Source organism: Odontomachus brunneus, unplaced genomic scaffold (assembly GCF_010583005.1).
Source record: "Odontomachus brunneus isolate Ranch 3 - 2012 unplaced genomic scaffold, Obru_v1 Obru_scaffold_040, whole genome shotgun sequence".
Classification (NCBI taxonomy): domain Eukaryota; kingdom Metazoa; phylum Arthropoda; class Insecta; order Hymenoptera; family Formicidae; genus Odontomachus; species Odontomachus brunneus.
The window spans coordinates 843,565-857,474 of record NW_022639490.1 but is presented as its reverse complement, the minus strand read 5'-3'; the positions used below and the strand labels follow the sequence as shown (position 1 = coordinate 857,474).

The 13,910-nt window shown below is 37.5% G+C and overlaps 1 protein-coding gene across 5 annotated transcripts in view; it reads left to right on the top strand.

Moving 5' to 3' along the window:
- Nucleotides 1-13,910, top strand: part of LOC116844192 — a 280,321-nt gene that overhangs the window by 36,707 nt on the left and 229,704 nt on the right. The window lies entirely within an intron of this gene.

Below are 13,910 nucleotides of genomic sequence, written 5' to 3'. Positions count from 1 at the left end.
ATTCTTGCAAACAACCGAAGTTTGCGCATCTCTTACTAGAGGATCTCTAACGTGGTGCACCGTCACCTTCCCGGTTGCGATTGTCCCGCATCTGTGTCGTTCGATTTCTGAACTTATGCACGTTCGTAAGAGAGTCGTTCGCGGCTCGCTCCGCGGAAGTGGCACGCTTGCTTCGTTTTAGTTGCCCTTTCAAGTGGATTGGACATGAGAGACTAAGGCCTGATTTACAATATGCTCTTTGCATTCTGTTTCTTGTCTTCTTTTTCTGGCTTAAAGCTTGATCTATAATTTGCTTCTAGTTTTTTTTCTTTATCTCATTTTTACACCTTAAGCTAAACTACCTTAAACTAAAAAAAGACAGAGAACAAGAAACAGAAAGCAAAGAGCACATTGTAGATTAGGCTTAAAGCTTAAGGTTTGAGTCAGAAAGAGATAAAGAGAAAGAAGCAGGAAGCAAAGGGCATATTGTAGATCAGGCTTAATGCCTTGCTCCACGAGCTGCTTGATAATTGGCGCGGTGAAGCGCCGATATATATTTATTGACGATGCGCATCGATTGTCCCGAAGGTATACGTTGCACAAGACCGCCCGACATTTCGCTGAAAATCGATGACTCGCCTACACGGGGCCGCATTCAAGGACGATCAAGCGCTTTCAATTATGCATTTCATGAAACTTGCTCGCGCATTACACCCCATTCGTGACTGAAGGGGAAAGGGGAGGGAGAGCGGCCGATATTTCACGCGTAAATTAAATCCACGAAAGATCGTAACGAAATTGGACAGGCATGGAGCGCGTTTGTTTGAGAGTGTAACTGAAGCGCGCCGTAGTTTACAACTGTTATCACATTATTGTGCCCGAACACAGCGAAATTTGTAATCATATACAAATCGTAAAATCATTATTACACAGAGAGAACGATATAATTGAATCAAATAAACGCTTTTTTGGAATAGTCTAAACGAATTTTTCGATTGATCAAACAAAATTTTATTTGAAACAACAAAAATATTTATTTGCGGCTTAGTTCCAAAGAAATATTTTTGTTGTATCAACCAAATAATTCGTTTGGACTATTCCAAAGAAACATTTATTTGAATCAATAAATCGTTCTCTCTGTGTAGTATCGGATTATTATCGATATCGAATTGTGTTGTGTTTTATACAATACTTTTGCACATTGTCGGTAACAATATAGCAGATATTACGAAACAGATCTCGTATTGTTGTTCGACATAAAAGCTCCGCGTCAGGCCACGCGCGGGAGGAAATTACATGTTACGTTAAAAAAAAAAATGTTTGACAAGAGGCGAACACTTGGGAGGCATGACAAAAATATGATAGTTTTAATACTTTCTCAAGCAAGCATTGAGATGATTCTCTCTTCGGCGAGACGGCGATTTAAAACTCAATTTAATACGGAGAATTAAATTACAGTTTCGACAAATAGAATTCTCGACTGAAACTTTGAAGCAACCTTCCGAAAACTTTCTATCTCTGATCGTTCTGAAATATAGTTCCCCAACTATATCTCAGTAAAAAAGAAACGTGCAAGGTGTTCTCAAACGTCAATGAGTTTCTCAAGGAAATTCGCTCTTCTCCTTCAGTATTTATTAAAAATATTTTAGATTATATCGACACGCGGTATATCTCTGTTCTAGTAAAAATTATAATGCAGTACATGTGTACGAGGTGTTTGGGATGTGCTCATGCACACATAAATTAAGCCAAACAGAACACGAAATTCCTCCATCATTTTGCAAACTATCACGCAAAATTTTGAGTTTGTAATTAATTTTCTAACATTTAGTGTACATAATTACGTACATACATTCACCTTTGATCCTCTCTAAATCTTTTATGCCGGTAAGTAATGATTCTGTCGATATATTATCGATCCATCCCAGATAGAGCTATATTTTTCACGTTCCTCTGTGTGTCGTCTCTGTGAAACAGTAGTTCTCCCGCTGAAGAAACTAATATGGCGATCGTGTGTAGCGTAGAATCGAGTGGACACTCGAAATTGTGCAATTTTTTTCACGGAAAAAAGTGAGCAAATTTTATTTCCCAAATCTTTCATTGATATTGTCTCGAAATACGAAGTTGAAGATTTTATACTCGTTTTATCGTATGGTTGTAGGATTTATTAAATTCTGCAGCTGGCTTAAATATGAATGTACATAATTAAGAAGGTATGCAGAAAACCGTACTTCTTGGCGATCAATTTTATTTGAGTCACATCAACTTCTCATCAGAAGCGTCTTTTGAAATTATTTCATGAAGAAAAGAGTTTTATTAAAACGGGATCAATGCCTGGGTCTTGAAGGGTTAAATGGAGGAAAGTGATTCAACAGAAGCATGAGAAAGAACTCTATTCAGTTGTGTGAAGTAGTGTTTGTGCTTATTATGTGATACAATAACTTTTAGCCGAAAATAGCGTCTTCATCGGACAATAGACATTTTAGAATGTTTCTCCTTAGAATCTCTTTTGAGTCAAAACTTTTCGCTCCAAACTACTATTTTATTGTTGTTCTCAAGTATTCCTTTATATAGATACTTGCGAGATAGTTGCGTAATCTGTTATCTTTTTCTTCATACAAAAAGACCATCCATCTGTAACCGCGAATACATATTAGAGAGTGATATAAAATTAAATCAGGAATTTAATAAAAGAGCTTATGAGAGTTCAGTACAGATGTTTTAGTGCAGTAAAACTAATGCAATAATTAGTGGATGTCCCTCATGAGAGGTTTCAATTTTAACATATTTATACGCGTGTCCTCCGAGTTCCGACTGCGGCGTTCTTCATTTTGTAATTTAACTTTTGACCAAAGAGTAGGACTTATATTTTTTCATGACTATATTTATCGATCATTACATCACTGAGGAGGATCTGCGAAATAAACCGAAACGTGTTTGATTTTTTGTATTTTTTAAAAATAAATTTATAAATTTCCTCTCATGAGGAACATCCACTAATTATTGCGTTAGTTTTACTAAAACATCTGTGCTGAACTCTCATAAGCACTTTTATTAAATTCCTGATTTGTTTCAAAAGAGTCTTTTTGATTTTTTTTTAATTCGTAAAATTAAATTTCTTCATTTTTTTGTTTCGTCTTCTCGTCACTCTTGTCAATTTTACTTAGACTGCAAAACTTCTCATAAGAAGCCTTTTTTCCAATTTTATAAATTTTCTATTTTATAAGAAAATTTACTCGAACGGATCGATGTCTGTGGTTTAAAGAAGATTGGTAAATGATCACGCGTTATGCAGTGCAGAGTGTGACGGTAAGTACGACTTCCGCTGTGTATTCAAACCGAGCAGAAAAGTTCTCTATCGGTTTGCAAACACCCGCGTAAAACTTGAGTTATTAATTGAAGAAAATTTTCGGTCTGACGATCGCGCGTGATTAGTGTCAGTCTTTAATTGATAACTCGAGAATTCAAGTGGTTATTTGCAAAATGGTAGAGAACTTTTTTATTCGGTTTGACCTAAATTGTACTTACCCCGTCACATCCCGCACTGCATGGTGCTCGAGCATTTGCCAATCTTCTTTAAGGGAGTATTCTGCCTTGAAAGGTCGCAAAAAAGGCGCTCCTCCAGAACTATTTTTGTAGGGAAACGAAAAAACTGAATAACGTCAGACTTTGCATGTTCTTTAAGTTCTTATTTAAAAAATATATTTTTATTATCTAACAACTTCTAACTTGTCTAACTTGTAAGTGACAAGAACGCCCTACTTTTGCATGTTATATTTTGGTCACTAGGAACTTGCAAGAAAAGAATGTAGATATGAATAGTGTGGGTGATTCTAACTCCTTAGGTACATGAAAACGTGAAAATTGAAAATTTTCTTAATTAGGAAAAATATGGCTAACGGGTGAGTTAGAATTGAACCAATATTACCATTCTGGTGTATGAAAACGCAAACATTTTCTTAATTAGGAGAAGTATGGCTATTGAGTTAGAACAATATGGTGGTCTTTTTATTTAAAAAAATTTCTGGGAGAGTCATAATCCTCCGTATATGTGTTTTTTTGCGAATTTTTAGTGACTAAGACATAACAAAAGAGCACAAATAAACAAATAAAAGAGCGTTTTTGTTGTTCAGACAATAACGCGTTTTTATTCAAACAATGCAAACATATTGTTAAAATAAGGTCGAAAGTTTGACGTTATTCAATTTTTTTCGTTCTTTTGTAGAAAGTTTTGGAAAAATTTTTTTGGAAGATATTTTAAACCAAAATTTTTTCCGCACGATATTTTAAACTAGAAAATACACTCTTAATTAATAACTCAAAATTTTACGCGGTTGCTCGTGAAACGGTAGTGGAGTTTTGTGTTCGATTTGACCTAATTTACATGTACACATTTCCCACTTTTATCATCGGACACCCCGCATACGCGAAATGAAGAAGCGAAGTATCGCGATGCAAATTATTAATACTTCGCTTTCTGGATCGATCGGTACATACATACAAATACACCGGGTTGTATCACAGGATGAACACGTTAACATTGATCGTTCCACATCTGTCGGCTAAAAAAGCACTGAGAGAATCCCGTCGCGCCGTATAGGGATATTTGCTTTTCTCGGGAAATAGGAGGAAAATTACAATTGGGATTACACGAAAACATTCGACAATCAGCTACCATTTGCCGCACCTTGCCTGCTTCGAATGCTTTGCCAATGAATACGATTGAATAACCCGTTTTCGTAAGGCTTCGCGTTTTTCCTTTCTGTTCCAAAAACTCTCGCAAATTGGATCCCTCTTTGATTTTCGGAATACCGAAGTTTGCCTCGAAGGACAAAGGCTCGTAGCAAACGTCTCGTTTGCGGGAACAATGTGGGAGCATAAAGGGAGACTCGAAACTCAATATTGTGCTTGCGCGGCGCAGGCACGCGATGTCTCGAATGGGCTCCATCAGAAAATTTCAAGCACTTTCTGCGAAGAAGCCTCGAGTTGTCCAAAGCGGATACGCGCGCGGGGAAAATCGACGGGGAATCGATTTCACGAGCGAGATAGAGCCCCGTGGAAAAAGAGGATACTCGACTCGCTTAACTCTTTCGGCTCTGCTTTTAACTGGAGGGTGTTGCCACGCGGGATGGCTCATCTAGAATTTTTCGGGTCAAATGTATCCGGGAGGGCAATGTGTTTATCTGTCTGCTCGTTACACACGCGTTTCCGACAATCGAGCTCCTGCGGGCGTTAAAGTTAACGTGTAACGCGCGACATATGTGCGTGAAATTGTTTAAATAAACATTCGCAATGGAACGAAATCGTCCGAATACTTTCACGAATCGTCGTGACTACGATTTTTGCGATCTTTCCGATTCGTTTCATTAAACGTATTAAATTTTGATATTACTAATAATTTATCGTTACTAATTCTACACACTGAGAAGGAAAATATTAAAGAAATATTTACTTAAAGCTAAATTCTTTTATTTGAATAAAAAACAATTGCTTTTGTTAAAAACTAAAATTTTAAGAGAATATATGTTTTCTTGAAAAATATTTTAAGTGAAAGTAATATAAGTATTTTATAATATATTTTAAGTAATATAAGTAAAAGTCTATGTAGAGAACATTTCTCGACGTTTCTAATATATAATACATTAATTAATACTCTTTCACGTTGGACTGTTCTGTCTCTCTCTCTCTCTCTTCTCTCTTTTTCTCACTTCCTCTTTCTTCATTTTTTATCTCTTCAGCGACACACGGAACTAATTTTCCGTAGAGCTGAGATCTTTCTACGCACAATAGATGCGTTGTCAATTGCAAAAGTAACGATGTAAAAACTTTAAAACTGCCAAAGTTGTTCAATAATTCATCGGGGAACGACGGCTTATCGCGGAGTAACGTTTAATAAAGTACTTTCTCGCGTCTCGCCCCACTCCACTGTGAAAAAAAAGAGAAGTAACTTGTAACATTTTTATTTGAAAAAAGAAGGATTGCCCCCGGAGTGTGAAAGTGTGATAAGTACTCTCTCTCCGAGAGAGAAATATCTTTACATTCTACCGCGCCTTATTTATTAAAAAAGTTCCTGACATCTTTTTTGTGTGCGGGATCGCACCCGTGAGTTACAAGATCGGCAAGAAGGGGTTGAATTCGGAGTGGGGGGGAGTGGGAAGGGGTAACTATCGTGTTAGGGCTCTCGTTCTTTTTTCAGTCTGCGGTTCACACGCGCCTCGGCCTCGTTCCTCGGCCTTTCCTTCCGCCTTCCTCCCCCATCAGAGGATTGCCCAACCCGAGGTCTCATCTTTCCTAGCTGTTACCGTCTGGCCGCGGTTATTGGCTGCTATATTCGCGGAGGCGACATAAATTATTACTACGCTCGGTAAGCACAGGGCTCGCCTCTCCACTTTTACAACGACTGTGAGCAGCTTCGACCCCTTTCACTCACATAAGACAGCAATCGGGGAAAGGTCAACCCCCGACCCATCTAGGTCAAGCTAAATCCTTGACTAAGAAGATTTAACATTAACCTTTCTAATACCGGCAATTTCTTTCTACCAACTATCCGCCTACGTCAAGTATCCTTGGTTTTAAATACTATACACATACATACATGTATATATAGTGTGTGTGTATATGTGTGTATATCCCGTGTCTTTTAATTTATAATACGTTTATAGTAGAGTTGTACACGTTGAATATTTATAAGTGACGATATATAAATAATGGCTTCTCAATAAATACGCATTAATGACGTCAGATAATTTATTAAAGATATACAAATTGCGTCAGAGACACTATTAATACGTTATCATGTTTACTGTGTCACTATTAAGTCAAAATAACAGTCTTGACAAAGGGAAGTATTTATTTCGAGACGTCAGATAATTTATTAAAGATATACTAATTATGTCAGAGACGCTATTAATACGTTATCATGTTTGCTGTGTCACTATTAAGTCAAAATACAATCAACAGTCTTGACAAAGGGAAGTATTTACTTCAAGAAAGAACACGACAATTATTAGATTAATAGATAGACATTATATCAGGTTTCGCCGTAAAAGACTCTAGGCGAAAGTAAATTTGAAGGAAAAGAAGTGAGAGCTATTTGTTTACCGAAGCCAATGCATGTTACACTTGGGTTGGAAGATTGGCCGCGATTTCACTGGACGAAAATTCGTCAGGAAAAATCGACACAGTTATGTCGAGACGATCCATATGCACGTCGGGTCGCGGCAAGATTGAATAACTGATGCAAAAGTTTCAGAGGATAGTTCGAGCCTTCTCCGTTAGCCAAGTTCCCGAGTCACTGCATTATTTCGTCATTTTCGCAGGAAGTCGTTATTCCGCGGATAATTCTAGCTTGCTTCTTTTCTTTTTTTAGTAAAATCCCATCGTCGCGGGGAAACTTTGTTGCGGTCGGTCGTTGAGATTACAAATAAATTTCAATAGCCGTGACGATTTCCCGTTTCAGCAAACAGCGCTTTCATTGCAAAAACGCGTTTATCGTTTACCGCTCAGTGCTCCTGGCCGTTTCTGGCCGTTATCTATGTGTTGCGCCGTTAAAAATACTCGAATTGTGTGGGAACTACTTAAATTAAATCCAGCTCCTCCACGTATGTGTACATTGCGGGTAGCGCAATCGCTTTCGTGTCTGATGTAACCACGTAAGAACGAACAAGAGACCGGCCAAGTAATTCCAAGCGGATTAAACAAACCGTTATTTTGCAGCGCTCTCCACGCGAAAAATAGTAGAAACACAATTGATCCTCCCTCCCTTTTTCTTGCTCTTGCTCGCGCTCTGCTTTCTCACTTTCTCACTCTCTCTCTCTCTATTTTCCTCCTTCTCTCCTTCTCCACTCTCTCATCCTCTCTCCCACCCCTATTTTCTCTCCTCCTTCCTCTCCCGCCCTTTTCTCTTTTTATTCTCTCTCTCTCTCTCTCTCTCTTCCCCCCTCTTTCTCTCTTTCGTTAATATTTATGGGGACTTTAGAGACGGGAAGATTAAATAGCGCGCATTCCTATGTACAGTTTACTAATTGAAGCGGTGCACACCATTATATTGGCTTGGCAGTGCTCGAAACGTATTGAAAAAGGGACCAAGGACGTGAGTCAAAATTGGCTGCAATACCGTAGATTTCCCGAGCCGATAGACTCTCTCTGCCGTTATTGATATGCCGGCTAAAAATCCGCGCCCGCGATGTTGAAACCGTGTAAGCTATCGATCGCTATGCGGGTTACCTTTTCCAGGAAAGCCTGCACAACACCTGATTCTCTTTGTCGGCCATTCGTAAATTAAATTATGCCTGCGCGCGCGACTCATTATTTCCATCTCGAACATATTTTATTCGCTGTGCTTTTTCCGACGGCGAATCACAGGAAAAGAATTAATTCGGCGGCTCGATCACGCGTTTAAAGTGTCACGGTGTTCAATTAGTTGAATTCGTAGAGATCGGGCCAAACTGTTCAATTCGCAATCACGTCTGTTTCGCAAACTTTTGCGACACGTTGCGAGAGATGGCGGTATCGATAATTATATTTTCATGATATTTTAACAACATCGAAAGAGCAATATGTGTCAACGTGGCGCGCGCAACTGTAACCGAGACTTCACGAAACATTTAACGTCAGTCGAGTTATAGGAGCTCTCTTTTTTCATAAATTAATTGGAGAATCATGTTCTTTTTAATTGCTCTCAAATCGCGAAACGGATTTCGATGCGACGCAACGATGGAACGATAAAAACTCGATTCATACTTTTGTATATTTTTTTTTCGCTCCCGCCGACAAGTATCTCTCGAAGCGGTAATGAAAATTTGTTCACGCTGCCGTAACGACCGTCGAAATTCGGGATTCACCCCGCTGATGCGGGATCACCGGGAACATTTTTCCGAAAGAGATCGCCGTCACACACGCCGAGGACTCCACGATCTTCAGGCATCGATATCGCGTTGAAAGGAACGGAAATGTCACGGCGACGCGCACGTACCTTCAACGTGACAGACAATGCTGAGCTCAGCGCTCTGTCGTGAAATCGATCGATATGTCGTGAACTGTGTAGACGGGTCGCCTTGTGTCGAGATCACTACTATTGCCATAATGCTGTAACGATATCGCTATTGTGATATAAGACCGTAACGATATCGCAACTTGCACTATACAAAGGTACATATCTTGTAAATTTTTCACAATGGCCTCCGCTTTTCGACGTTGCGAGTCACATTGTGTTAAATCGTCTTTACTGTGAAACTTGGTATTTATTTTCACAGCAAGTAATTATTTCTTGAACATGCGGCAGCAATAATATCGATTTCTAATTTCTCGCGGCTCTTTTTTCGCGATTCTTTAAACAGAAAAGTATCATTCCACCGTAAAGAAAATCGATGACTCAGTTTTCCTTCTTTTCTTTTAAATAATAGTTATTTTCAGCAAAAATATTTTCTTGGTAATAGCCTTTAAATATACTCTTTACAAATCAGAGGAACATCGTGAACTCAAAAGAAGAATTTGTTTTCTTCGTAAGAGTATTGTAAAAAAAAAAGTTGGTTCGTTTCTACGCAGTCAACATTTTTGTTTTAATTTAATTTTCTGACTGGGAATGCTAAATTTAATCTCTTTTATTGCGAATTCTATATACACACAAAAATATCATTTTTAAATTTATATATTTTTTTTTTTGAGTATTAATCATCTTCAACAAAAAATATTTTTTGATAATAGTCTTTAAAAATTTACTAATAGCAAATGTGAGAAAAGCTTGTTATCATGAATTCAACAGATTATTAAGACAGACAGGCAATTAATTTTTTTACAGAAGTATTGCAAAACTTCAGCAAAGAATTTTATCAATTAGTTTGACTCTGTATTGCATGTCAATCGAATATTTTTTGAAATTTAATATTCTGCATGAAAATGTTAAAGTTACTAACAAGTAAACCTACCCAAAAGTTACACTCCGATTTCTTTCTATATGCAAATGTCGAAGTACAAAAAATAGTCATATTTTTTTATTTTTGGCCCACTTTGAGTTTTACGGGCAATTTATAGTTTTTTAATGTTCTCACTCCTATCATCAACAAGTGCAACAAGAATGCATAAGAAATAAAATTGAATACAAGATATAGTTAAATAATTTTAACAAAATCGGCATAGCATAGAGACACGAATTCTAAATTTCTTTAGCCGAGATTCCAACTGAAATATTTCAAATCTGTACTAAATTAGTCACAAATGGTCCGAAACTCAGTCAAACCAAGAGGGAGAGAGAGAGAAATCCGACAATTTTAATTAAAATTTTAACAAAATCGGCATAGCTAAGACACGAACCATTCTAAATTTCTTTAGCCGAGATTTCAACTAAAATATTTTAAATTTGTGTTAAATTAGTAAAAAATAGTTCGAAAATAGTTCTCGGCCAAATTGAGAGAAATCCGGCAATCTTAATTAAAATTTAGGTCATATTTTTTTCATTTTAGCCCACTTTGAGTTTCATGGACAGTTTATAGCTCTTTAATGTTCTCGCTCCTATCATCAACAAGTGCAACAAAAATGTATAAATAATAAAATTGAATACAAGATATAATTTTAACAAAATAATTTTAACAAAATCGGCATAACTGAGAAATCTAGCACAAATTTTAAATTTCTTTAGCCGAGATTTCAACCGAAATATTTTAAATCTGTGCTAAATTAGTCAAAAATGGTTCGAAACTCAGCCAAATCAAGAGAGAGAGAGAGAGAGAGAAAGAAATCCAGCAATTTTAATGAAAATTTTATCAAAATCGGCATAGCAAAGACACGAATCGTTTTAAATTTCTTTAGCCAAGATTTCACCCGAAATATTTCAAATCTGTGTAAATGTGTAAAATTATTTGTATAAATAATAAAATATTTGAACAAAACATGTAAAAAGTTAAAAAAAATTATTTATACAAATAATTTCTCGGTTTGGTCGAGATCGAACCATTTTTGACTAATTTAGTACAGATTTAAAATATTTCGGTTAGAATCTCGGCTAAAGAAATTTAGAATAGTTCGTGTCTCAGCTATGCCAATTTTATTAAAATATTAATTAATGCCAATTCTATGCTAATTTTATTAAAATATTAATTAATATTTCAGGATTTCTCTCTCTCTCCCTCTTGGTTTGGCCGAGTTTCGAATCATTTTTGACTAATTTAGCACAGATTTAAAGTATTTCGGTTGGAATCTCGGCTAAAGAAATTTAGAGTGGTTATTTCAATTATGCCGGTTAAAATTATTTAACTATATTTTGTATTCAAAATTGTATTTCCTATGCATTTTTGTTGCCTTTGTTGATGATAGGAATGAGAATATTTCAAAGCTATAAATCGCTCGTGAAGCTCAAAGTGGGCCAAAATGAAAAAAATATGACCTAAATATTTTTTATGCTTTTACATTTGTGCCAAATTAGAAAGAAATCGGAGTGTACCTTTTGGATAGGTTTACTTGTAAGACGTAGAGCATATTTTGTATAAGCTTGATGCTAATGCGATGAAGCTGTGATAAGTTTGTGGATACGCAAACTTATGAGATACTTGAAAGAAATAACATTTGAATGCAGGGTATGCAGTTTTGTGTACGCGATGTTAAAGTTGCGCCTCCCCGCCATTTGACTTTTTTTTTCTCCCTCTTTATCACCCTCGTTCCTTTCTGCCGTAGAATGCGCCGTATCCAGTACCACTTTCAGCCCATATGCATCCCAACGGCTCGTTTAATTAAACGGGATTACCTAGTTCTCGCTGCGTTACATTGACTACGATTTTCATACGAGACGAATAAACCATAATCGCGTATGCCACATTTAACATCGAATGCGCGCGCCACGGTAACACGAGCCATTAACTTTTACAGTCCACTATTCTCATCCACCGCGAAAGCCGTGAGCTCATTTTAAATATGCCGAGCTAGCGGCTATTTATACAGATGGCGGTATCGGCCTGTTAATGAGCATTCTCGGCCCATGATGAATGCGCCAAGTGATGGCGTGTCTGGCCGAGCATATCCGTCAGCCGCACTTAGGCGCGATACTTTCTGAATAATTCAGCCGTACGTTCCCCTCCTCCCCCGACATTTTGTTCGGACACTTTCCCCGGCCGTTCCGCTGAAAACTATTATCGGAATTTCCATTAAAAATTTTATTGGAGTTATAAACGTTCTCTCAAGCGTGTGCCGTCAGTACCGGTCGTAAAAATTCTCCCGTCGCGAAGAAGAATTCCTCCCGGCCGGGGGGGTCTCAGACTGTCTGGAGAAACGGATATCCCATCGCGTGCATACGTGCGAGACTGCACACTACTTGCCGTTTCGTTGCGGATTTCTCGTGTCGTGTTTTGGAGTTTCGTGACGCGGATAAAAGCTCGCGAAAGCGCTCGATAAGGTAACAAACAATGGGCGATGCTTGGATGAGCAACGTTCGGGGAACGAGGACTCGGGTCTCTCTTAAAGGCCTCCTCTGTATACTTTTTTTTATAGTCTAAAGGGAATGTGTGTGTGTGTGTGTGTGTGCGCGCAGAAGAGCACCCCCGGGTTTAATCGCCGCCGATTATGGAGAGGGAGCCCTCCGGAACTGCGCTAAACGCCATTGCGAAATGTTTTGTACGCATATTATTTGCAAGCTAGTCGCGAGAGCCGGACTAATTTATGCACATTCGATATTGCTCGCTGTTACTTATGTTTTATCATTATTTGCGTTTCATACATGCCCGTGTTCCGCGAGTATTATATGCGCGATCCGGCATTTCGAGAATATAATATTTTACGCACAAATATCGCGTTATAGGTCGTATGAAATAAACAACAACTTTAGAAAATGCACTGCGCATTAATGAGATTCGGCAGCTACCGAATGCAAAAATAATCACGTCGGTACGTGTGTAACGAGCTTTTTGACGACAAAATTCTGTTGACGCCAAAAAAATACTGTTCGCCTGAGACATACGAAATTGCAAAAGCTCCGATGGTGGAAGGGTGAGTCTTTAGTAAGGAAGTTTCAAGAGGGCGGCTCTCGAGTGCGCCCGACTGACACGTTTCTCAAGCTCCAATCCGCGAATAAAATATCGGCGCCGCTGTCCATGTCGATAACGAGCGAATTATGATTACGTTATGGCCATGACAGATCAAGCGAAACAAACGCCCAGGTTATAGGACGTTTAAAGTGACTGTACTTCCATTCGTAGCATTATCTTTGGAAAAACTTGAGGATTGTTTTCTTCAACGAAGGCAAACCTTTCATTTGTCGCGATACAGAATGTCGGGTTTGTAAATTTTGAATATACTCGTACATTTTGATTACATAAAAGTCACTGAAAGCTTAGAAGCTCGGAAAATTTAACGATATCACACAAAAAGGAAAAACATCCTCGTTTGAAAGATATCTTGATTTTCCATACTTTTTTAACCCATTAACGTCCAAATGTGCTAAAATTTTACGTTGATTTGAGCCATTTATTTTACTACGGAAATGAAGTCTGTTGTTTATAAAGAGTACGATTTCTACCAATTTCGATGTCGCTCTATCGAACAGCGTTGAGAAAATAAAAAAAAAATCGCAATTTATGCAAAATTTTTGCAAAATAAAATTAAAAACGCATGTTTTTAGGACTAATTTTTTCTTCTTCCGCTATTTTCTCCATAAAAACGTGTTAGTATCTTTCGGGAAAGTGTCTAAAACGTGTTCCCGACACTTTAACTTAAAAAATATGCCATGAATATTTTTTTCAACAAACATGGCGGTACCAAAATGGCGGTCGATTTGAAGCGTTTAATTTGAATTTTCGTTTACATTTGATTATCGAAATTGTTTTACTATGTAATTAATATGTAAATTTTACTATGTAATTTTGTAATAATATTGACTCTAAAACAATTTCGATAACCAAATATAAACGAAAATTCGAATTAAACGCTTCAAAACATTTCACTAATTC